Source organism: Microcaecilia unicolor, chromosome 12 (assembly GCF_901765095.1).
Source record: "Microcaecilia unicolor chromosome 12, aMicUni1.1, whole genome shotgun sequence".
NCBI classification, from domain to species: domain Eukaryota; kingdom Metazoa; phylum Chordata; class Amphibia; order Gymnophiona; family Siphonopidae; genus Microcaecilia; species Microcaecilia unicolor.
The window spans coordinates 31,839,169-31,862,775 of NC_044042.1; positions in this window are offsets into that span (position 1 = coordinate 31,839,169).

Genomic DNA, 23,607 nt, shown 5'->3' on the forward strand with positions numbered 1-23,607 from the left:
CTGCCTAGAACTCTTACTTATTTTAATGATCAGACAATGCAAGTTAAGCAAAGTCATAACCGTGTTTCATTCAGTGATAATTACTCTACTCAAGCACAAGAAGAACAAGGGAATTTAAGACTGGACTGTGTCTTCTTTCCCCAAATGCTCTAGAAATAGTTTCTATACCTCTATTACATCCTACCATAGAAAGCGGTAAGTTCAGTGGCAAGAAAAGGTGGTTTATCCTGCCTGTTCTAGTACAAAGCCAGGTTTTGTCTAGCAGTCATACATAGGCATACCATCAAAGAGGTAACTATTTCCTTTGGAATAGGCAAAACCTTATAAAATTGTTACTGGATGATAGGCTAAAACAAAATGTATCCATTTACATATCCAATACATTGTTACCAAAGAGCAAGACCACTGCACAGAGAAAGAAACAGGTCAATTTTCAAAAGGAACTGACACATTTAGCAGTTTCCGCTATTATGTATAAATCTCTGTCCATAAATTTTCAATGGCACAAACCACCATGACACTATCCAGATAGCATAGATAACAGTGATATGCAAAGACTATCCCTATAGCTAAGTTGTTTAATTTAGTCCAGAAAAAAAGGCTGTCATAAATGTAACCTCACAGCTATATATAAAACAGCTAAACATATAGGAATTGATATGTAAATCAATAAGCAAGCAATTCATTTGCTTGGACCTGTCTATCCTCTGATATTCAGCGGCATTTACATATTAACATAGTAGATGATGGCAGATAAAAACCTGTACGGTCCATCCAGTCTGCCCAACAAGATAAACTCATATATGCTACTTTATGTGTATACCTGACTTTGATATGTATCTGCCATTTTCAGGGTACAGACCGTAGAAGTCTGCCCAGCACTAGCCCCGCCTCCCAACCACTAGCCCCGCCTCCCACCAGCTCTGCCACCCAATCTCCGCTAAGCTTCTGAGGATCCATTCCTTCTGAACAGGATTCCTTTATATTGTTTATCCCACGCATGTTTGAATTCCGCTACTGTTTTCATCTCCACCACCTCCCACGGGAGGGCATTCCAAGCATCCACCACTCTCTCCGTGAAAAAATACTTCCTGACATTTTTCTTGAGTCTGCCCCCCCCCCCCCCTTCAATCTCATTTCAAGGCCTCTAGTTCTACCGCCTTCCCATCTACGGAAAAATTTAACCATCATTTAAGCGTGTAATTATAGAATAACGCTCACTACTGCCATTTATGTTCGTAACTACCACACGGATGGCGGTATTCTATGGGACGATATTCAAAGCGATTTAATTGGCCAGAAACAGCTCCTGGCTGATTAAATTGCCTGTTTACGGCTAACCACTAATTTTCAGCAGCACTAATTTTCAGCAGCACTAATTTTCAGCAGCACAGTGCTGCTGAAAATAACTGGTTAGGGCCAAAATGAAAACCAGCTTTTTTGAGGGGGTTCTGGGGACGAAGTCAGCAGTTGGCCGGTTAAGTACTGATACTCAGCACCTAACCAGCCACGTAAACCACATAAACAGTCCTATCTTTATGTGATTCACCATAGCCAGTTAAGTGCTGAATATCGCACATAACTGGCTATGTATTAACCAGTTCCAGAACCTTGGAAAATGGAAAGGCTCACCCTTTAAGGGGAGCCGATTACAACCGGGCTGAAGGCTCAGGAAGAACCTGGGGTGGGGGGGGGGGGGAGAGGGAGGGAGGAGTGGGAGTGGATAGGAAGGATAAGAGATTGAAGGGTGATGGGAAAAGGGGCGGGTAGGGAGGAGGGGTGAAGAAGGGCTGTGAAGGGAGACACAGCGCCATTTGGATTTCAGCAAGCAGAGGGAGCGGATAATATGGCAAAGTGAGTTACTATGTATATGTTAATGACCTGTTGAAAGTTACAATACTGAGCGAAATGTTATGCCTGCATGCGGGCAGGATTACAGAACAAGATGGACACGGCTAGTCTCCTGGCTTGGACGGCCAGGGGGCCAATAGCTTTGGTGAAAGTGGTAAATGCATCCTTGTACGGGATGCATTTAATTGGACAGCGTGCTATAGCAGACAGCACTGAGGAGGAACAGGGTGCTTGGACGGCACAGCCTGTAGTAATATAAGCAAGAAGGGCTGTGTACTCGGAAGGAGATGTTTATCAATGATGTTTATCAATGATGTTTACCAATGATTGTTTATGTGAAGGTTTACGGTAAATAAAATTTTGGGACCTGGCTGCGGCCTAAATAAATCCACATTCGTTAAAGAAATTGGCTTCTGGTGTGGTGTTTGGATAGAAGGGGGTGACTGAGTGAATGCCGAATGCCCGTGTTGTTCAATGCTGGTGCCCAGACATGGCATGGGATTGAATTTCTGGGTTTAACGCTGCTGGTGATCAGCAAAATGCTGATCACCACCAGCTGAATATTGCGGCCTATAAATTTAAGTGTGTAAAAGGTGCTTAGATTTAGGTGAGCTTTTATGGAATGAAGGAGGGGGGGATTGTAGGTATGGGTGGTATATCTCTGTGGGGAAAATATGCGCAGGTGACGACATGTGGATGAAAATGAGGGAAATGTGTCACTAACAAAATATTAGACTGGGTATTCAGTATGGAGGGTCTGGCAAAGTGCTAAAATGATGAGCAATGAGATAGAAGAAACATAGATACATAGAAAGATGACGGCAGATAAGAGCCATCCTCAGTAACCACTAACTCCTTCTTTTCCTAAGGGCAGACTAGATCTCTAGTGGAGAAGGTGATACTGTCTCATTAAAAGTGGTGAGAAAAGCTGCTAAAAATGAAAACTTTGTGATCTCATGCCTGGATTTTCTTTTGCATTTCATGTGACTGGAATATGAAAGGACAGAAGTAAATAATTTGTCACAAATTCACTCCTAAAGAACATAATATGAGCTGCACAACACAGGAGAGACTCAATTGGACTTACTCTTGCCTGAATAAATATACTCAGGATGAAACCCTCTAGGAGCAAATACATCCCAGATAAGCATGTGGACAAATAGCCGCTTCAGGGGCGGAGTTGAATGTGGTAATGCAGAGTCCATGCTGATTCTGCCTCCTGCTTGCTCTGCTTTCTTTATTCAAACTGTGCTGAATATCTTTTGTCATCCTTCAGGATCTCTTGAATAGACCTTTTCATGACAATTGTTATTCAGGTAAATCAGAAGAACTGCTGCTATTTGTCCCGGGGATGCTATAGGGATGAATTGATCCCCACTGCCCAGCTCAAGGAGAAAGAGTTAGGCAGAGCAGAGCAATGCCACATGGCAAGTATTACACATCACTTCTGGTCAGTGTTGCCATATAAAAAAAAAAATTCCCACCCAAAACAGCCCAAAACCCGCCCAAAAACCGCACACACCCCACCCCCGACGTCATCACCCCCGCCCCTTCCGTCATCACCCCCACCTCCGCCGTCATCAACCCCGCCCCTTCCGTCATCACCCCCGCCCCCGCCGTCATCAGCCCCACCCCTTCCGTCATCACCCCCGCCCCCGCCGTCATCAGCCCCGCCCCCGCCGTCATCGCCCCGCCCAATACGTCACCTCGCCCCGCCTCTGTCGCTGTTAGCCCCACCCCCTGCCGGCCGAAAAACCGCCCAAAACCCGTGCGAAAAAAAAAAACAAGCCCAAAAAACCACAACCCGCCGCGGGCAAAAGTTTCCCGCGGCGGGTTGCGGAAAACCTCCCAATTGGGCGGGAAAACCACCCATTTGGCAACCCTGCTTCTGGTCCTCAGTGGCTGTCTGTTTCCTCTTTCATAGGGCAGGGCTGGAACTTCCTGTTTCTAGAGGAAGTGGTCCTCAGGCACAGGAAGAGGTTCAATGGACTCCATCACTCTGTTGCCTCTAGTCTGTCCAACTGTGCAAAACATTTCAGGCCTGAGGTGCAGTGGGTGGCTGAGGTTCATGCCTGCTACCCTAGCTAATCCCTAACAGCATTCAGTAGAAATAAGGGTCACCAAAATGTTGTAAGCGATACATTTTTTATTCAACTAACTCAATACATCTCTGATTAACTTTCAAGAGCTATGCGCTTTTCAACAGGTTAGCAAAAGATGGACACAAATATATTGAGTTAGTCCAATAAAAAGGTGTCACCTACAGCATGTCTATACAGTTTTCTTTCCACATTTCTAAGCAAAATATTAACAGGGCTGCCACAACATATTGCTAGCAGCATTCAAGAAAGTACCAGCTGCTGTTAAGAGCGACACAGGCAAAGCTCTGTGAGAACAAATAAACAGACCTACTCAGGGAAATAAAATGACAGCCAACAGAAATACTTTTAAAAAAATAGGAGGAAATATATTTTCACTCAATGAATAGTTAAGCTCTGGAATCTTTGCCGGAGGATGTGGTGACAGCGATTATTGTATCTGGGTTTAAAAAAGGTTTGGACAGATTCCTGGAGGAAAAGTCCATAGTCTGCTATTGATACAGACATGGGAGGCAACTGCTTGCCCTGGGATTGATAGTATGGAGTGTTGCCACAATTTGGGTTTCTGCCAGGTACTTGTGACCTGGCTTGGCCACTGTTTGGAAAACAGGATACTGGGCTATATGGACCATTGGTCTGACCCAGTATGGCTACTCTTATGTTCTTATGTATCATCTTGGGTTAAACACAAATTATTGTGCAAAGGAGAAACAACAGAACACAGCTGATGTGCAAACTGAACGCTTTGTTTTAGCAGCAAAAAACAAAAACCACTGAACTGTGATTTGTTTTTGACTGTTTTGTGTTGTGTTTACATCTATTTTGACTCAAAAAGGAGGATTGGACAATGCTCTTGAATACAGAGTTTATTGATCTACAGACTCGACACGGCCGCATTTCGGCCAAAGGGCCTGCCTCTCAGGAGTCTTTGGATGCTGTGGAAATTGCCTAAATCTCAACTCAGGACAGTTAAGTTGAAATTGGTCAATGCTGGTAGTGAGTCTTGGCGGGAAAATACAAAAGCCGCCATTGCTAGTAGAGCTGCAATGCACAGTAGTATTACACTATCGAATCTCGGGACTGATGCAGGCCAGAGATGCAGTGGTAGACTTAGACTGACCAAGCTATCCAGTTAAAGGAGGGAGGTTTTGGGCTGGTCTGCCATTGTTTTAGAGCTCAGTCATGATGCATTCTGATACCTGCAGCATTGATTTCAGTGGGAAGAGCGGGGACTACACATTCCATCATGCACCTGTGATATTAGTGCAAAGCAGGACTGGCCAAAACCTCCCCTTCCTCCTAGGACTGGGTAACTTGGCAGCTCATAGATAGGAGGGAAGGCCCAGCTGGTTCTAGCCTTATCCTAAATGAAGCGGCAGGAGTTGATCTGGAGCACCTTGCAACTCCCAGCTAATGTAACAAAGCTAACTAAAACCAGAATCATAACCCTGGACACCAATTCCCGTTTTCCACTTGGTTTGCAAATTTGAATAGGGGTGAGTCATATTCAAACACTTGCTTCACTGTAATTGAGGTAACATTCTTAGAAGCAGTCATGATTTGGGTGGGAGACATACTTAAATCATGAGAAAACTTCCCGTTTAGATCCCACCTGACTAGCTAGAGAAATCTGAGATGTGGTGTGCAGAAGTCAGAGGCAAGTTAAACAAATCCAAAAGAATCCAGAAAATTCAGATTGTAATACACATCAGGTTTAGGACTGGAGCACCAGACACACAGATGAACCAACGCCCAAAGCACTGTTCTTACTGATATGCCTATGAGAAGGAACAAACTCGGGCTGGTCTAAGAGCAGTAACACATGAACAGATCACCTTTCCTTACAAAAAAAAAAAAGGGGGGGGGGGGGGGGAGGGAAATGGGACTTGATGTACCACCTTTCTGAGGTTTTTGCAACTACATTCAAAGTGGTTTACATATATTCAGGTACTTATTTGTTGTACCAGGGGCAAGGTAAAATTATGTATAATCATACCTGATAATTTTCTTTCCATTAATCATAGCTGATCAATCCATAGACTGGTGGGTTGTGTCCATCTACCAGCAGGTGGAGATAGAGAGCAAACTTTTGCCTCCCTATATGTGGTCATGTGCTGCCGGAAACTCCTCAGTATGTCGATATCAAAGCTCCATCCGCAGGACTCAGCACTTAGAGAATTACACCCACGAAGGGACACTCTGCCCAGCTCACCACCGCCGAAACGGGGGAGGGGAATTAACCCAGCTCATCCCCACACAAGTGGGGGAGGGGAATCCGTCCAGCTCATCCCCGCGGAGCGGGGGAGGGACACCACACCCGCTGATGCGGGGGGATCTGGCTTATCCTGCAACCGCAACCGCGGGAGGAGCTGACTGACCCTAACACCGCCGAAGCGGGAGGGGTACAAAGCTGCCCTACAGCCGCACGAAGCGGGAGGGAGTGCCGGCAGAATTTAAATCTCAATCCAGCCCCGTAAAACGGAGGGGAGAGGAATGCAGCAGCTCACTGTAACACAAACTCGTCTCAACTCTTGAAGAATCCAAGTGAAGGAAGAACTTGAACACGAAGTCTTTCTGAAGTAACTGAAGACTAAACTTGAACCTGAAATGCAACCAGAATAAAAACAGTACAGATATCTGGGAGGGGCTATGGATTGATCAGCTATGATTAATGGAAAGAAAATTATCAGGTATGATTATACATAATTTTACCTTCCATATCATCAAGCTGATCAATCCATAGACTGGTGGGATGTACCGAAGCAGTACTCACCCAGGGCGGGACATAGAAATCCCTGACCTCAACACTGAAGCTCCAAACCGGGCCTCCGCCCGTGCAGCCACAGTCAACCGGTAATGCTTGGAGAATGTATGAGCCGAAGCCCAAGTTGCCACCTTGCATATCTCTTCCAAGGAGACGGATCCGGCCTCTGCCATCGAGGCCGCCTGAGCTCTCGTGGAGTGAGCCTTCAGCTGGATAGGTGGCACCTTCCCCGCGGCCACATAAGCCGCTGCAATGGCTTCCTTGACCCATCTTGCCACTGTAGGCTTAGCAGCCTGCAGACCCTTACGAGGACCTGCAAACAGGACAAACAGATGATCCGATTTCCGGAAATCATTGGTCACTTCCAAGTATCTGATGATGACTCGTCTCACATCCAGATATTTAAGAGCAGAGTACTCCTCTGGGTAGTCCTCCCTACGAAAGGAAGGGAGACAGAGCTGCTGATTCACATGGAAGCGAGAAACAATCTTGGGCAGAAAGGAAGGCACTGTGCGAATAGTCACTCCTGCCTCAGTGAACTGCAGAAAAGGCTCTCGACATGAGAGCGCCTGGAGCTCGGAAACTCTTCTGGCTGAAGAGATAGCCACCAAAAAGACTGCTTTCAACGTCAGGTCTTTCCGAGATGCCCTCGACAAGGGTTCAAAAGGCGGCTTCTGCAATGCTCTTAGCACCAGGTTGAGATTCCACGCAGGCACCACTGAGTGCAGAGGAGGGCGCAGGTGATTAACTCCCTTGAGAAAGCGCACCACATCTGGCTGTGAAGCCAGGGAAGCACCCTTCAGGCGGCCCCTGAAGCAAGCCAGAGCCGCTACCTGGACTTTAAGGAACTGAGCGACAGGCCTTTCTCCAGACCTTCTTGCAGGAACGCCAACACTGAAGAAATTGGAGCAGTGAAGGGAGAAAGAGAGCCTGCTTCACACCACGCTGCAAAGATACGCCAAACCCTGGCGTAAGCAGTAGAAGTAGAGCGCTTCCTCGCTCTCAGCATAGTGGCGATGACCTTGTCTGAGAAGCCCTTCTTCCTCAGACGCTGCCGCTCAATAGCCAGGCCGTAAGACCAAAGGGGGAGGGATCCTCCATCACCACGGGACCCTGATGTAACAGGCCCTGTTCCACTGGCAGTCGCAGAGGATCGTCCACTGAGAGCCTGATCAAGTCCGCATACCAGGGACGCCTGGGCCAATCCGGACCCACCAGGATTACCCTGCCGGGATGCTTTGCCACCCGGTCTAGCACCCTGCCCAACATGGGCCAGGGCGGGAACACATAGAGGAGCTCTTGTGTCGGCCACTGTTGGAGAAGAGCATCTACTCCCAGGGATCGAGGGTCCCGTCCTCTGCTGAAGAAGCGCGGCACTTGGCAATTGGCCGATGACGCCATCAGATCTAGGCTCGGCTGGCCCCAGCGCTTCGTGATGTCCAAGAACGCCTGAGCAGATAGCTGCCACTCTCCGGGCTCCAAGGTATGGCGACTGAGAAAGTCCGCCTTGACATTCATGACTCCGGCAATGTGGGCCGCTGAAAGCTGCTCCAGGTTCGCTTTCGCCCACTGGCAAAGATACATAGCCTCCTTGGCTAGAGGGGCGCTCTTGGTACCTCCCTGGCGGTTGACATAGGCCACAGCCGTGGCATTGTCCGACAGGACCCGTACAGGCTTCCACACCAGTACCGGGATGAACTCCAAAAGCGCCAACCGAATGGCTCTGAGTTCCAGGAGGTTGATAGACCACTTTGCCTCTGCAGGAGACCAGAGCCCCTGCGCTGTCCTTCCCAAGCAGTGGGCTCCCCAGCCCCACAAAGAGGCGTCCGTCGTGACGACAATCCACTCTGGGGTCACCAGAGGCATTCCCGCAGACAATTTGTCTGTCTGCATCCACCAGCTCAGCGCCTTGCGCACTGCTGGGTCCAAGGGAAGTCGCACAGCATAATCCTCCGACATCGGAGTCCAGCGCTGCAGCAAGGAGTGTTGAAGTGGTCTCATATGAGCCCTGGCCCAGGGCACTACTTCCATCGTGGCCGTCATAGAGCCCAACAGCTGCACATAGTCCCAAGCCCGAAGAGGAGAGGCTCCCAGGAACTGGTCCACCTGAGCCTGAAGTTTGACAATCCGATTGTCTGGCAGGAACACTCTGCCCACTTGGGTGTCGAATCGAACTCCCAGGTACTCCAGGGACTGAGTCGGGCGCAGCTGGCTCTTCTCCCAGTTGATGATCCATCCCAGGGAGCTCAAAAGAGCAACTACCCGGTCCACAGCTTTGCCGCACTCTGCATAAGAGGGGGCTCGGATCAACCAGTCGTCCAGATAAGGATGGACTTGTATCCCTTCCTTTCGTAGGAAGGCCGCGATGACCACCATTACTTTGGAAAAGGTCCGCGGAGCAGTAGCCAACCCGAATGGGAGGGCTCTGAACTGGAAGTGTCGTCCCAGGACTGCAAAACGCAGGAAGCGTTGATGAGGAGGCCAGATGGGAATATGCAGGTACGCTTCCTTGATGTCCAAGGAAGCCAAGAACTCTCCTGCCTTCACTGCCGCTATAACAGAGCGGAGAGTCTCCATGCGAAAGTGCCGCACTTTCAAGGCCCGATTGACCCCTTTGAGGTCGAGGATAGGCCGGACAGAACCTCCTTTCTTTGGTACCACAAAGTAAATGGAGTAACGTCCCTTGCCAAGCTGACTTTCTGGCACAGGAACGACCGCGCCCAGGCGGATCAGATTGTCCAAGGTCTGCTGCACTGCCACAGCTTGACCGGAGACTTGCAGGGAGAGAGTACAAACCCGTCTTTTAAGGGTCGGCAGAACTCTAGCTTGTAGCCGTCTCTGATGACTTCCAGCACCCACGCGTCTGAAGTTATTGTGGTCCACTCGCCCAGAAACGAGGACAGCCGTCCTCCAATCTGCACTGGGGCGTGGACCAAGGCCCCGTCATTGGGTACGAGACCCTGGGGGAGGACCGGAGGAGCACCTCCGGGACGGCGGTCTCTGCGAAAGGAATGCTGCTTGGGGGAGAAATTCCTCTTGAAGGAAGAGGGGGCAGAGGAACCCGACTTGCCCGGGCGGTACCGACGGGCTTCCTGCAACCGTCCTCTGGAGGTACCGGGACGAGTACTAGCCCGAGCCCTGACCTCTGGTAATTTCTTGCCCTTAGACGTGCCGAGATCGGTCACGATTTTGTCCAGCTCGACCCCAAAGAGCAGCTTGCCTTTAAAAGGCAATCTAGCCAGGCGGGATTTAGAGGCGTGGTCAGCAGACCAATGTTTCAGCCAAAGCCACCGCCGCGCAGAGATTGTCTGAGCCATGCCTTTAGCTGAGGCCCTCAAGACATCATACAGCAAGTCTGCCAAATAGGCTAAGCCCGATTCCAGGGCCGGCCAATCAGCCCTCAAGGAATGATCCGAGGGGGAAGCCCGCTGCACCATAGTCAGGCACGCCCTGGCCACATAGGAGCTGCAAACTGAGGCCTGCAAACTTAAAGCAGCCGCCTCAAAGGACGACCTTAAGGCCGCCTCCAATCTTCTGTCTTGGGCGTCCTTTAGGGCCGTGCCACCTTCCACCGGCAACGCCGTTTTCTTAGTCACCGCAGTGATTAAAGAATCCACGGTAGGCCACAGATAGGCCTCACGTTCACTCACAGCCAAAGGATAGAGGCGGGACATAGCCCTAGCCACTTTAAGGCTCGCTTCCGGGACATCCCATTGAGCCGAAATTAAGGTGTGCATGGCATCATGCACGTGGAAGGTTCTAGGCGGGCGCTTCGTCCCCAGCATAATGGCAGAGCCAACAGGGGCTGAGGGAGAGACGTCCTCCGGAGAGGAAATCTTCAAAGTGTCCATGGCCTGTAACAACAGGTTGGGCAAATCCTCTGGGCTAAAAAGCCGCGCTGCAGAGGGGTCATCCGCTCCATCCGAGCGGGGATCCGTCTCCTCCAAGGAATCCGCAAAGGACCGTTGGGAGACCTCAGACACACTGCCCTCATCTACATCGGAGGAGACAAAGTCCTCCAAGGCCTGGGAATCAAGCAGAGGGCGTTTACCTCTGGGAACCTCAACCTCTTTACCAGACGAGGGAGCAGGGGCAGCGTTTTGCATGAGGAAAGCCTGATGCAGCAGCAAAACAAACTCGGGGGAGAAACCCCCCAGACTGTGCACTTCCGCAGCCTGGGCAACAGCCCTAGACGCACCCTCAACCGGCGCTCGCAAGAGCGGGGGAGAGACATGCTGCGCATCCAAAATGGCGTCCGGCGCGACACTCCGCGAAGGAGCCGCGCAGGAAGAACGGCGCTTAACTTTAGCCGCTTTTGTGCCGTCGCCCAAATTAAGGGCGTTCATGGCATTAATGTCTCCAACCTCAAGGGCGGCCCACGAAGAAGCCGTCCGAGCCGCGTGGCCGGCCAAGATGGCGGAGGCGAGGAGCGGGGGATGGGCGTTTATGGCGGGAAAAACCGCCACGCCGGAGGAAGGACCGGGACATTCATCGGTCACGAAACTGTCACCCAACAAGGGCGAATCAGGCTGTAAGACCCCCGCATCCCCTCTAGAAGCGCTCAAGCGATCCGGGGAGCGACCCTTTGCGCTCTCGCCCTCCGACGCCATATGCCACGAGGAGAAGAATCGGGGAACCCCCTGCCCGCTATAAAAAGGTAAAAATTACCTGCTGTCCGCTCCGAGCTGTAACGAACTGGCGTCCCAGTGAGTAGCTGCAATGAACGTTTAAATAAACGTCGAAATAAACGCCTTTAAGGACGTTTAAAAATTTTTTTATTTTTTTTTTTAACGGAGCCAGCGGGAGGGGGGAGAAAAGGAGGGACCTGGCACCACCAGGTTTGCACTTGCTCAAAAGAGCCCTCAACCCCAGGCACTCAACAAAACCTAAAAATTAGGCTTGGAGGCCTAGCCAGAGCTGCTGCTGTGTGTGACCACCACCTGCTGAGATAGAGAACATACTGAGGAGTTTCCGGCAGCACATGACCACATATAGGGAGGCAAAAGTTTGCTCTCTATCTCCACCTGCTGGTAGATGGACACAACCCACCAGTCTATGGATTGATCAGCTTGATGATATGGAATGGAGGGTTAAGTGACTTGCCCAGAATCACAAGGAGCTGCAGTGGGAATTAAACTCAGTTCCCCAGGATCAGAGTCCACTGCACTAACCACTAGGCTACTCTGCAACATTCCATGTAGAAGCCTGCAGGACATCAGATTCACAGAAACAGAAGCCTGTGTGGCCACGTTGCTGATCTACAAGGGCAGGCTTCTACATGGAATGTTGCTAGTGGAATAGCAACATTCCATGTAAAATCTCCAATAGGGAAAGGGAACTGGGACTTGACATATCACCTTTCTGAGGTTTTTTTGCAACTACATTCAAAGCGGTTTACATACATTCAGGTACTTATTTTGTACCAGGGGCAATGGAGGGTTAAGTGACTTGCCCAGAGTCACAAGAAGCTGCAGTGGGAATTGAACTTAGTTCCCCAGGATCAAAGCCCACTGCACTAACCACTAGGCTACTCCTCCACTCCTGTTATTCATCTGAACTAATTCTGACTTAGGTTTGGACTACATCTCTTGGTACTTTTAGTTAGTGTACCTCCAGAGAAGGATTTTCATTCCTGTGAGTCCTGCACTGTCCATAAATAAATGTCTCACTAGAGGTCTTACCTGTTTCCACACACTGCTGTGCTATGCAGAAAAGGTATTTCCGCAACTTCAGCTGCAAAGTTTGGCAGCTCTGAGTTAATGATATATAGAAGTCAATATCTGCATGCAACTTATGTGGTCAGTGGTAGTGCCAGCCACATAAGAGGTCAAGGCAGCTAACAGTTTGATCAAGTTCCCGGAGGGAAAGCCCATAAACAATGATGAACCAGGCAGATGGGGGAGTCATTAATCATCTCTGGAAATGAGCTATGAAAAATAGATCTATGTTTGGGCATCTGTCAGGAACTTGTGACCCAGACTGGCCAATGCCAGAGACAGGATGCTGGGATCTAAGGATCTTGGTCTGAATTAGCATAATTTTTCTTATGTTACGTGATTTTTTTTTTAATTGGAAAATAAATTCTTGGATAATTTGCACATATAAATCGTTGCAAGGCTAAAGTTGAATGTTCAAAATGGAGGCAGAGTGTGGGGTGGCACCACTTAGATGTATAATTTATACTTCTAAGTGGCAATGCTGAGCTGCTAGACATCTAGATTATTAAGGGGCTGCTATTTAGTGGGAGATAACTGGGTAGTAGAGGTTCATACCTGGTTGTCTCCTCACTGGCTGATGCCAAGATTTTAGGCAGCACAAAACATATAACTTGTTTTGAGTTACAACTGAAAAAGGTCAAGAGCCAAATCCAAATACATTCATAAAAGAAGTGGATATTGCCTCTGAAAATCCAGGGATACTATTAAGGCTCTATCCAGTTAGTGCCAAAGTGGTCTAGGATGACTTTGGGACAGACCTGACCCCCAATATTCAGAGATTTCTAACTGACCAGGATCAGCATCTGGCTGGTTAAATGCCCACTGTCTATCTGCTGGTATTCAGCAGTACAATGCTGGCCATGTACTGCAGAATTTTGCCAGTTTCTTAGCGCCGACCACGGCAGTTAGCCGGTCTAAGTCCCGTGGTCTGAAAATCCTAGAACTTATCTGGGCACCAGCACTGATTATTGGCAGTACCTTGGATAACTATGGGCAAGTAGGACCCTAGAAATAGGTGTCCTAACTTGCCCGACTAGTTATCTGGGTACCAGTGGTGAATATCAGCCAGCTCCTGTATAACTTCTGGTGGCCAGGCAAGACTCAGATACTCAGTGCTATATGCTAGTGCCCGGATTAGGCCTGGCAGTGAATATCTGGGTGGAACTCAGACATGCCTTAAACATGGCTGACTGCTGTCAGCTGAATATTGGGTCCGAAATGCTAGGTGGACTGTGCAAATAGCAGGTATAACTTGAAATGTCTAATGTGGATGTTTCAACTTATTATGGATAATCAATGATGCTAATATGGAAATTGTCACTAAATATTTGTGATTTGAAGCCATTTAAGCTAGATGTTTCAAATTATACATTCTCCATGCTGCTGGATGTTGACCCCCCCCCCCTAATGTTATCTTTTCAAGGTTTCTTTTTGCTGAAATCAGTACCCACAAGCTACTGTGTCTGTTTCTGGAGAAAAAGTTTCTTAGAGGTCATTCCTTATGAATTTGGAAGAGAATTCTCAGCTAACTGTGAGCGACTGAGGGAATACATATTATGCTAATGTGCATTTAGCATCTGTTTCCTATTCTCTAGAACCAGGCCCCAGCTCCCTGCAAACTCGGAGGTGTTTACCAAGGATGCTTGCCAAAGGATTGCTGCAGTCACCAGAGGGGGATCTGCCTCTTGTAATTAGCTTACCTTTCTACAGAGACTTCGCCCTGCTCCCTACATATATTTCTCATGTGCACAGCATACTGCAGAATACATCTGCATTGCCTTAGCAAAACACACCACAGATCCTACCTTAAATTTTAGTGTCTGCATTCAAATCGTGCTGCTCCTCTGTTAGTCCACTTGAGTACCTAGAAACAAAAACTCAACCAAAAGACCTGTAAGTGGAACCTTGTTATGGACTAAGGGGTCCTTTTACTAAGCAGTGAAAGGGGGCCTGCGCAAGCATCAGCGTGCGATTTTGATGTGCGTTGAGGCCCCCTTTTACCTCAGCAGATAAAGGGTTGTCTTTTTTGAAGAAAAAGAAATGGCCATGCAGTAACTGAACCACTTGCTGCGTGGCCATTTCGGAGTGGAGCGCTTACCGCCACCCATTGAGGTGGCAGTAAGGGCTCCTGCGCAGTGGCGTAGCTAGGCGGGGCGCCAGGGGAGCGGCTGCTCCCAAAAACAGAGTTCTGTCGGCGCTTATTTTTTTTCTCGTCGCTTTGCATTGAAAATGTGCACCAGCGCCGGTGGAAGTCCGCTCTCATGCCACTTTCGCTCCCCCCACGCCGTCAACCTGGCTCCGCTTCTGCTCCTGCGCTAATCCGGCGGTAACCGGGCAGCGTGTGGCTAAGCACCGGCACTACAAAATTGAAAATATTTTTTTAGTGCCATCTGGCGCAAACTGGGGGTGGGAACTAGTTCTGGATTGGCATGCAACAAGCCTGTAAAAGGACCCCTTAGGTTAATACTTTCTGACAAGCTTTTAAGGTCTACCTTCATCAGCTCTCAACAGATACTCAGAAATATATTACATGAGCCCAATAGAAAGGTCTGCCCGCAACTATTCTTGTTACATTTGTACCCCACGCTTTCCCACTCATGGCAGGCTCTATGTGGCAGACAATGGAGAGTTAAGTGACTTGCCCAGAGTCAAAAGGAGCTGCCTGTGCCGGGAATTGAACTCAGTTCCTCAAGACCAAAGTCCACCACCCTAACCACTAGGCCACTCCTCCGTTGATTCTAGGGGCCCTGTTTACTAAGGTGTGCTAGCATGTTTAGCACATACTAAAAATTAGAGTACGCTAACAGTGTAGATGCCCATCTGAATATTATGAGCATCTACACGGGTAGCGCACACTAAAAACGCTAACGTGCCTCTAACGCGGCTTAGTAAACAGGGCCCCTAGTATCACCTGTTATTTTTGCAGAGAACGGGAAGCATAACTTGTTTTCTTACCTGATCTTTAATCTCTATCCCTCTCATCTCTCCTTGATGCCTGTCCTCTTCCATCAGACACCAATCTGTATAGCTCTGCAACTCTACCTTTTTCTCTATCCCTCATCATCCTGTTCACTTTTTTCTCCCCAACACTCTCTCTCTTCATACTTTTTCAGATTTTTTTTCCCCATTTATTTTTGTATTTCTCACTGTCAGGTTCTTCTTTGGTTTCATTTTCCTCTACCTCTTCCACAGTTCCTTCTTCTCTCTGTCTCTTTTCTATATTCTTAGACTCGTTCCTTCCCTCTATTCCTCCCTTCCATTCTTTTCTTTATTGATCTATTGTTTCAGCCTCTGCTTTTGGGGGGGGGGGGTTAATTTTGAAAGAGGCCTTTTACATGCAAGAAATCCTTTCTAAAATTACCTCATGGGTTACATTCCTAAAAGTACATAAGAACATAAGAATAGTCATACTGGGTCAGACTAATGGTCCATCTAGTTCAGTTTCTTATTTCTTTATTTATTAGGATTTATTTACCGCCTTTTTGAAGGAATTCACTCAAGGCGGTGTACAGCATAGGCCCAACTGTTTGGGGAGGCTAAAGGGGGCGGGGTTAGGGGTGGAGCTTAAATCCATAATTGTCTGATAACACACAGAAAAATAAATAAATAAAAATGTCACAATTAATACCTTTTATTAAATTTAGATATTAAATATGCATCATATGTCAAAGAATAAAGTGGTTGCTCAAAGCATATACTAACCACAATCGCTCAACTGCAAAACACTATGCACAACTTTGTGCAAAAACACACTCAGAACCTTACTGTACCATAAATATTACACTGGGCAGAACCTAATACACCAATACACCACCCATACGGAAAATGCAGACCGTCAACAATATGAAACAAGGGATCATAATATCATGATACGTGTAGAGCCACAAAACATCCTAATTCATGACAGTAATGAACCTCACTCCTTAGCCAGGGTATGTGGAGCATGATCCCAGTTTCTCAAATTCACTGCCAAAGCTGACCGTAGTACTTGCATCGCCAAAGACAGCTTCCTTCTGGAGCTCATTCTCTCTATTGTCATGGGAGCGATGTTTCTACAAGAAACCCCCACAGCCCCAGCAAAAGGTTTCCAGTAATCCCTTTAGCTCCAGTAGCGATTACAACCTGGGAAGTGAAGATGAAGCGCTGCGGGCCTTTCAGAGCACTCTTTTGCAATTCGACTAATCATAACATGGATTAATATTACATTTTTCATCAAACTAGGTCCCTTCAAAGCACCTCTAAACACAACAGCAGCCTCCATGGGGAATAGGTCACTTTTCTCAGCACTCCATTGAATTCCGGCAGCTAACTGAAGGAAAGAGAACAAGATAGTGATCAAACCACAGCGTGATGCACTGGGAAACGATAAGACGTGGTCACCCGGGGGGGAGATGGAACCCTGTCATCTAGGAACTGGTGCTCTCATCATATCTGTAGATCATCCGTAACGCCCTACCTTAAAACATTGTAATTTTCCTCGAGCGGGCGGCGGCGCATTGCAAGCAGCAGCAGGCTCCAGCCTTCCCTCGCATGGTTCTGCCCTCACGGAAACAGGAAATACGTCAGAAGAGGGCGGAGCCATGCGAGGGAAGGCTGGAGCCTGCTGCAGCTTGCAATGCGCCGTCGCCCGCTCGAGGAAAATTACAATATTTAAAGGTAGGGTGAGGGCAGGAAGGGAACGAGGGCTATTGGGCATCTGAGGGCAGATGGGATATGATTGGCGACCTGGCTGAGGAGCGGGGAAGCCTGCAGCTCGTGGGGTGGGGGCAGCGGTTGGGCTGGGGAGGCTTAGCCTCCCCAAGCCTCTTATACCGGGCGCCTATGGTGTACAGTAAGAATAGATCAAACATGAGCAGGAAGCAATTAGAGCAGTAAAAATATTCGAACAACAATACAAAGTATGGCGTGGTATACTACTTGCAATGACAACACAATCCTGCTTGTAATCGGAAGAGAAAAACGCCTATATTGCGACCCAAATCGGGAGATGGGCGTCTTTCTCCCGTGGGCGCCCAAATCGGTATAATCAAAACCGATTTGGGGCGTTTCCAACTGCAATCCGTCACGGAAACAGGTAAAGTTGACGGGGGCGTGTCGGAGGCGTGGTGAAGGCGGAACTGGGGTGTGGTTATCGACCGAGGAGAGATGGGCGTCTTTAGCTGATAATCGAAAAAAAAGGCGTTTTACCGTGATTTTGGGTCACTTTTTTGGACCCTTTTTTTTCATGAACAAGTCCCAAAAAAGTGCCCCAACTGCCCAGATGACCACTGGAGGGAATCGGGATGACCTCCCTGGACTCCCCCAGTGGTCACCAACCCCCTCCCACCCCCAAAAAATATATATATATTTTTGCCAGCCTGAAATGTCAAACCCAGCTCCCTGACAGCAGTATGCAGGTCCGTGGAACAGTATGTAGTGGATGCAGTGCACTTCAGGCGGGTGGACCCAGGCCCATCCCCCCCACCTGTTACACTTGTGGTGATAAATGTTGAGTCCTCCAAAAAAAACCAAACCCACTGTACCCACATGTAGGTGCCCCCCTTCATCCCTAAGGGCTATGATAGTGGTGTAGAGTTGTAGGGAGTGGGTTTGGGGGGGATTTGGGGGGGCTCAGCACCCAAGGTAAGGGAGGTATGCACCTGCGAGCAATTTTTGAAGTCCACTGCTGTGCCCCCTAGGGTGCCCGGTTGGTGTCCTGACATGTCAGGGGGACCAGTGCACTACAAATGCTGGCTCCTCCCATGACCAAATGCCGTGCATTTGGCCAGGTTTGAGATCACCGGCATTAGTTTCCATTAGGGCCATCTCTAAACCCGGCCCAAATGTTGACATTTGGCCGGCTCCAACCGTATTATCGAAACAAAAGATAAGTCGGCTATCTTTTTCGATAATACGGTTCAGCCGCCGCTTTACAGCGCCAGCCATAAAGATGGCCGGCCATCTATTTGGCCGGCGTCATTCGATTATGCCCCTCCACGTGTTAGTCGGTTCTGCATAAACTGGATATTCAGTGCCAATGCCCGGGCATGGCCTGGCATTGAATATCCGGGAACAACATCGTCAACGGTCAGAAAAACGCTCACCACTGCCAGCTGAATATTAATCCCTAAAATATGAATGTCGTTCGTAGTTACTTCAGCTGATTCTGAGCGGCTGCATTTGATTTATTTATTTGGATTTAGATCACAATCATGCAGATTTAGTGCGTTTGTAAAATAGCTTCAAAATAGGCACCTTCTTGGCCTCCCAACCTAGTCAACCTGTTATAAATTACCTTCCACATGCCCTTCATCCTATATCTGCCGCAGGATGCATGCCATGACTGATCAGTAGGCCATGAATCATGGGTTCTTTACCTTTCTCGATGTACAGCAGTGCACAGTCAAGCTGGGAAGATTAATGGTGGCAGATACTCACCTGCTCCCTTGAATAATTTCCCCTAAAAGAGGCCACTTACTAGCAATTCATTATCTGGCTCGATTACCATAAACAAGTCTACGGCAACTCCAGTGCCTTGTGCTCTGTCTCCTGCTGTTCCATCACCTGCTGCTTTATCTAGTCTTCACTAAAAGCCATCTATTTTCTTGAATTATCAATCGCTCCCTATTGACATGTTTGTTTATCAGCTGTTAAAAATGGTAAATGCTTTAAAAACACAATATTTAAGGGTTATGCTTTCCTTCACATTGGACCTGGAATGACTTAAGACCAGTACTGAAGCTTTTGCATTCTGTTGGTTAAGACCATGAAGACGTGGGCTGTGGTGGCGCCACCTGATTGAATTCCGGTTTGCCAAGTAGCTGATCGAAGGGTTAATATTTTATATATTTATTTTGCTATTTCACTTGTTCCAATAATGGTGCATTATAAAAACCATTAAATATACTTAAAGAGCAAATTCTATATCCCTAGGTAGCCACATTTAGGTGTGTGTTCCCCCCCCCCCAGATTCTATATAACACACCAAGCATTCCATGCTGAAATCTAAGCATATTCCATAACAGCAGGGGGAATTGAACCCACTGCCCCAGGATCAAAGTCTGGTGCACTAACCGCTAGGCTACTCCTCTACTTCACACAAAAGGTGCCCTAAATGACCAGATGACCACTGGAGGGACTCGGGGATCACCTCCCCTTACTCCCCCAAATCACAAAACATTTTTCCAATCAGCACTTTCAAAAGGAAAAGAGAGACCTTTTTTTTGTAGAAAAAGACTTTTATTTATTTATTTATTACATTTGTATCCCACATTTTCCCACCTATTTGCAGACTCAATGTGGCTTACAATAATACATCCTGACAATCGCCAATCAAGAGTAGATAAAACTTTTCCTGTTCTGTCCAAATTCAGACTTAGATGTCATATCCCTTCCTCTCCCTCCCCTCCCCAGCTCAGTCCCAATTTATGACAGCTGATTCCAAACAGTATTAGCAAAGTCTTTCAGCAGTTAATCAAAGAAAACTCTTCTTATGATTTATCTTTCTCTTCAACACAGTCACCATTTCAGGGAACCAAAACACTTTAACAAAAAGCCTCCCTGCTCCCTTTTAGAGTTGAGCCCTCTTTCTCAGCAAGCTTAGGGCTCAAGGACTGGCAGACCCAACCCTGTTCCACAACACAGAAGGCTTAGGCTGTAGTGTGACAGAACCATTTGGGAGGTGATATAAGGGTTCTCTGCACATTCATCCTCCAGATTCTATATCTCGTGCCCAAGTTTTTGAGTAATATGAACTAATTGGCTTGCGGGCCTGAACATGTATACCCTGGAGGAAAGGAGAAACAGGGGTGATATGATACAGACTTTCAAATATTTGAAAGGTATTAATCCGCAAACGAACCTTTTCCGGAGATGGGAGGGCGGTAGAACGAGAGGACGTGATATGAGAGTGAAGGGGGGCAGACTCAAGAAAAATGTCAGGAAGTATTTTTTCACGGAGAGAGTGGTAGATACTTGGAATGCCCTCCCGCGGGAGGTGGTGGAGATGAAAACAGTAGCGGAATTCAAGCATGCGTGGGATAAACATAAAGGAATCCTGTGCAGAAGGAATGGATCCTCAGAAGCTTAGCCGAGATTGGGAGGCGGGGCTGGTGTTTGGGTGGTGGGGCTAGTTCTGGGCAAGACTTCTACGGTCTGTGTCCTGAAAATGGCAGATACAAATCAAGGTAAGGTATACACAAGAAGTAGCACATATGAGTTTATCTTGTTGGGCAGACTAGATGGACCGTGCAGGTCTTTTTCTGCCGTCATCTACTATGTTATGTTACTATGTAGTGTGACCCTCCCCATTTCTGCTAGTAACAGGGATCTCATATAAGGAAGGAAAATGAAAAGTGGCCTATTTCTTCATAGGTTAATCATTCACTTCTTGTTTAAAGAGACTGCTGACTGCTACCTTTCTCCATTTGTTAAACATACTAAACCTCCATCTCTTCCCTGGGATCTCTAGGCTCATATATCTCTTCATCATAAATTCTGGTTTCCTCAGTTAGAGGATAATCCTCCACCTCCATGGGATCCTCCAAGTCTAACTCACTGGGAGATTTTATACCATCTAGCTCCAGGGTTGCCAGGTGGAAAATTTTTTTCCAGCCCACTGGAGCCCAAAAAACAGCCCAAAAACCGCCCAAACACAAACCCCGCCCCTGACACCCCCACCCCCGCGTCATCACCCCCGCCCCCGCCGTCATAAACCCCGCCCCCGCCGTCACCGGCCCCGCCTCCCACGTCACCGGCCCCGCCTCCCCGTCATCGGCCCCGCCTCTTACGTCATCGGCCCCGCCTCCCCGTCATCGGCCCTGCCTCCCACGTCATCGGCCCCGCCTCCCACGTCACTAACCCCGCCCAAAACGTCATTAACCCCACCCAAAAACGTCACTAACCCCGCCCCCCCGCGGCTGAAAAAACCGCCCGAAGCACAAAAACCAGCCCAAAAAACCGCAACCCGCCGCGGGCAAAAATTACCCGCGGCGGGTCGCGGAAAACCGCCCAATTGGGCGGTAAAACCGCCCACCTGGCAACACTGTCTAGCTCCTCCCTTGGGAACCTCTCCCCTTTGAACTAGTCCCAGCAGTCCTTGCAATATCTCCCCTCCTCCTTCTCCCCTAATCTACATCCTCCCTCAGTTTATGTGCATCCCAGTGCCCTCTAGTGGGAAAGTCCTTCATTACATTGAATTTCTCCCTTTTGTTTTTCTGCCTTGAAATAAGAGGAAAAACTGGTGGAGCTATGGGGAATTCTTCCTTGATTCCTGGTTCGCTCTTACAGTATTCATCTAATCATACCAAAGCAGATCTGAAATTCTTTGTTTATAAAGTTGTAAAAACATGATGGAGAAGTGGGGACACTGATGAATCACCCTTGAGAGAAGAACAGAAGATCATTTTTTCTTCAAGACTTCAACACTACATAAACTTAATTCAGAGCTGGATTTGCAACCTTTTTTATCAACATCCATTTTTAGCCACTGCCCATATGCCTTCATTTCCCTATTTTGATACCTCAATACTATATGGTAACATCTACAATTTTATATTGTAGGTTGAAGATTTTGATGTTTTCTAGCCCTTTCCATTATTCAATAATTAACATTTTCTCATCACTGACATCACGTGTTGTATATTTCCATAGACCCTTCTCATTGTCTTTTGGGCCCATAATATCATTCATCATACCTAATCACCATCACATGATATTTTCCATTTCTTTATCTTAGTTTAAAATGCTCAGTATTTTATTTCCACTTTTTCCATATTTATTCAATCCACCAATTTTCTATATGCATGGTCTTTAGCTTTAGTTCCTGCAACTATTTCAATACCGTTTTCATTTTTTAATCTTATTTTTTTAATCCTTTTTATCCTGTTTTTTTAATCCTACCTCTTAACCGTTTTTTATTTGGTTAGCTGTTTTTTCTTAACCGGTTTGCAACATAACCAGTCATTTTTAGATAATTCATAACCAACTTCATTCAAAATCACCCACTGCATTACTCATGCATATGCATGTCTTTACATTTAAATGAGTTTGAGACATGAAGTATTTCCTTCTCAGTGCTGACAGTGGTAGCATTCTTGGCACCAAGGTGTCCTTGTTGATTTACTTCTGCTGAGTTTCTAATAATATTTTTATGTCCGGTTATCTTTACCAACTGCACAGCCTTAGTCTTTTGCATATGTACGATAGTCATACATATGTATTTAAATATGGCAGTTTCTGGCTGTGTTTATTTTTTTACACTGAGCCCATGTTGGCTGCATTGCATTTCCATCATTGATATACCAGACTGCGAGGTGAGTTTATAACAGATATATTTACAAAGATAGATGTTTTTTTTTTTTTTTAATGTTGAGTGGTTTTAAAGGTTAACCGATTGTAAAGGTTAATCGGTTTTAAAGGTGTGATAGTTATCAGTTCCGTTTCTCTCCGGTCTTTTATCTCATATAAGTTAATCATGGATGTGAATAACGTTAAGCTAAGTCTGCTTCATTCTTTAGATTTCTTTTTTTTTCCATCTAAGATTTAGTTTCACATATAGCATGGTTTACTAGTCCACAATAATAAGATAGCCAGTTTTGGCGTCTCAGATTAACCGATTATGGTATTCTTAATCAGTTAAGACTTCTTACCTTGCAATCACTTCATTTGGACATTACATTTACATTAAGCGCTGCATGCATTTCATATATATGTATTTTTTCCCTTTTTGTACAGCAGTCTGAACCAGTAAGTTGAGCTGCATTCTGCACCAGGCACCAGTGGCGTAGCCACAGGTGGGCCTGGATGGGCCAGGGCCCACCCACTTAGGGTTCAGGCCCACCCAACAGTAGCATTTGTTCAGTGGTAGCTAGTGGAGATTCCAAGCTCTATCAACTGCAGACTTCCCTTTGATGGTAAGCCAAGGTGGAAAGAAGCATTTTCTCACCAGCTGAGATATTTTTTTTGGTAGTGGTGAAGAACACTTGGTGCCCATCCACTTCTTGCCTAGGCTCACCCAGAATCTGTTGTCTGGCTACGCCCCTGCCAGGCACACTTTGTTTGATTTGACCGCCAGAGGTAGACATGTCTTTAGGTTCTTATTTTATATGGTTTATGCAGTTAATATATGCAGGTTTTAAGGCATTTTATGAGCATATTCCTTTATTCAGGTATGTGACTTGTTAATACATGGTTTTTT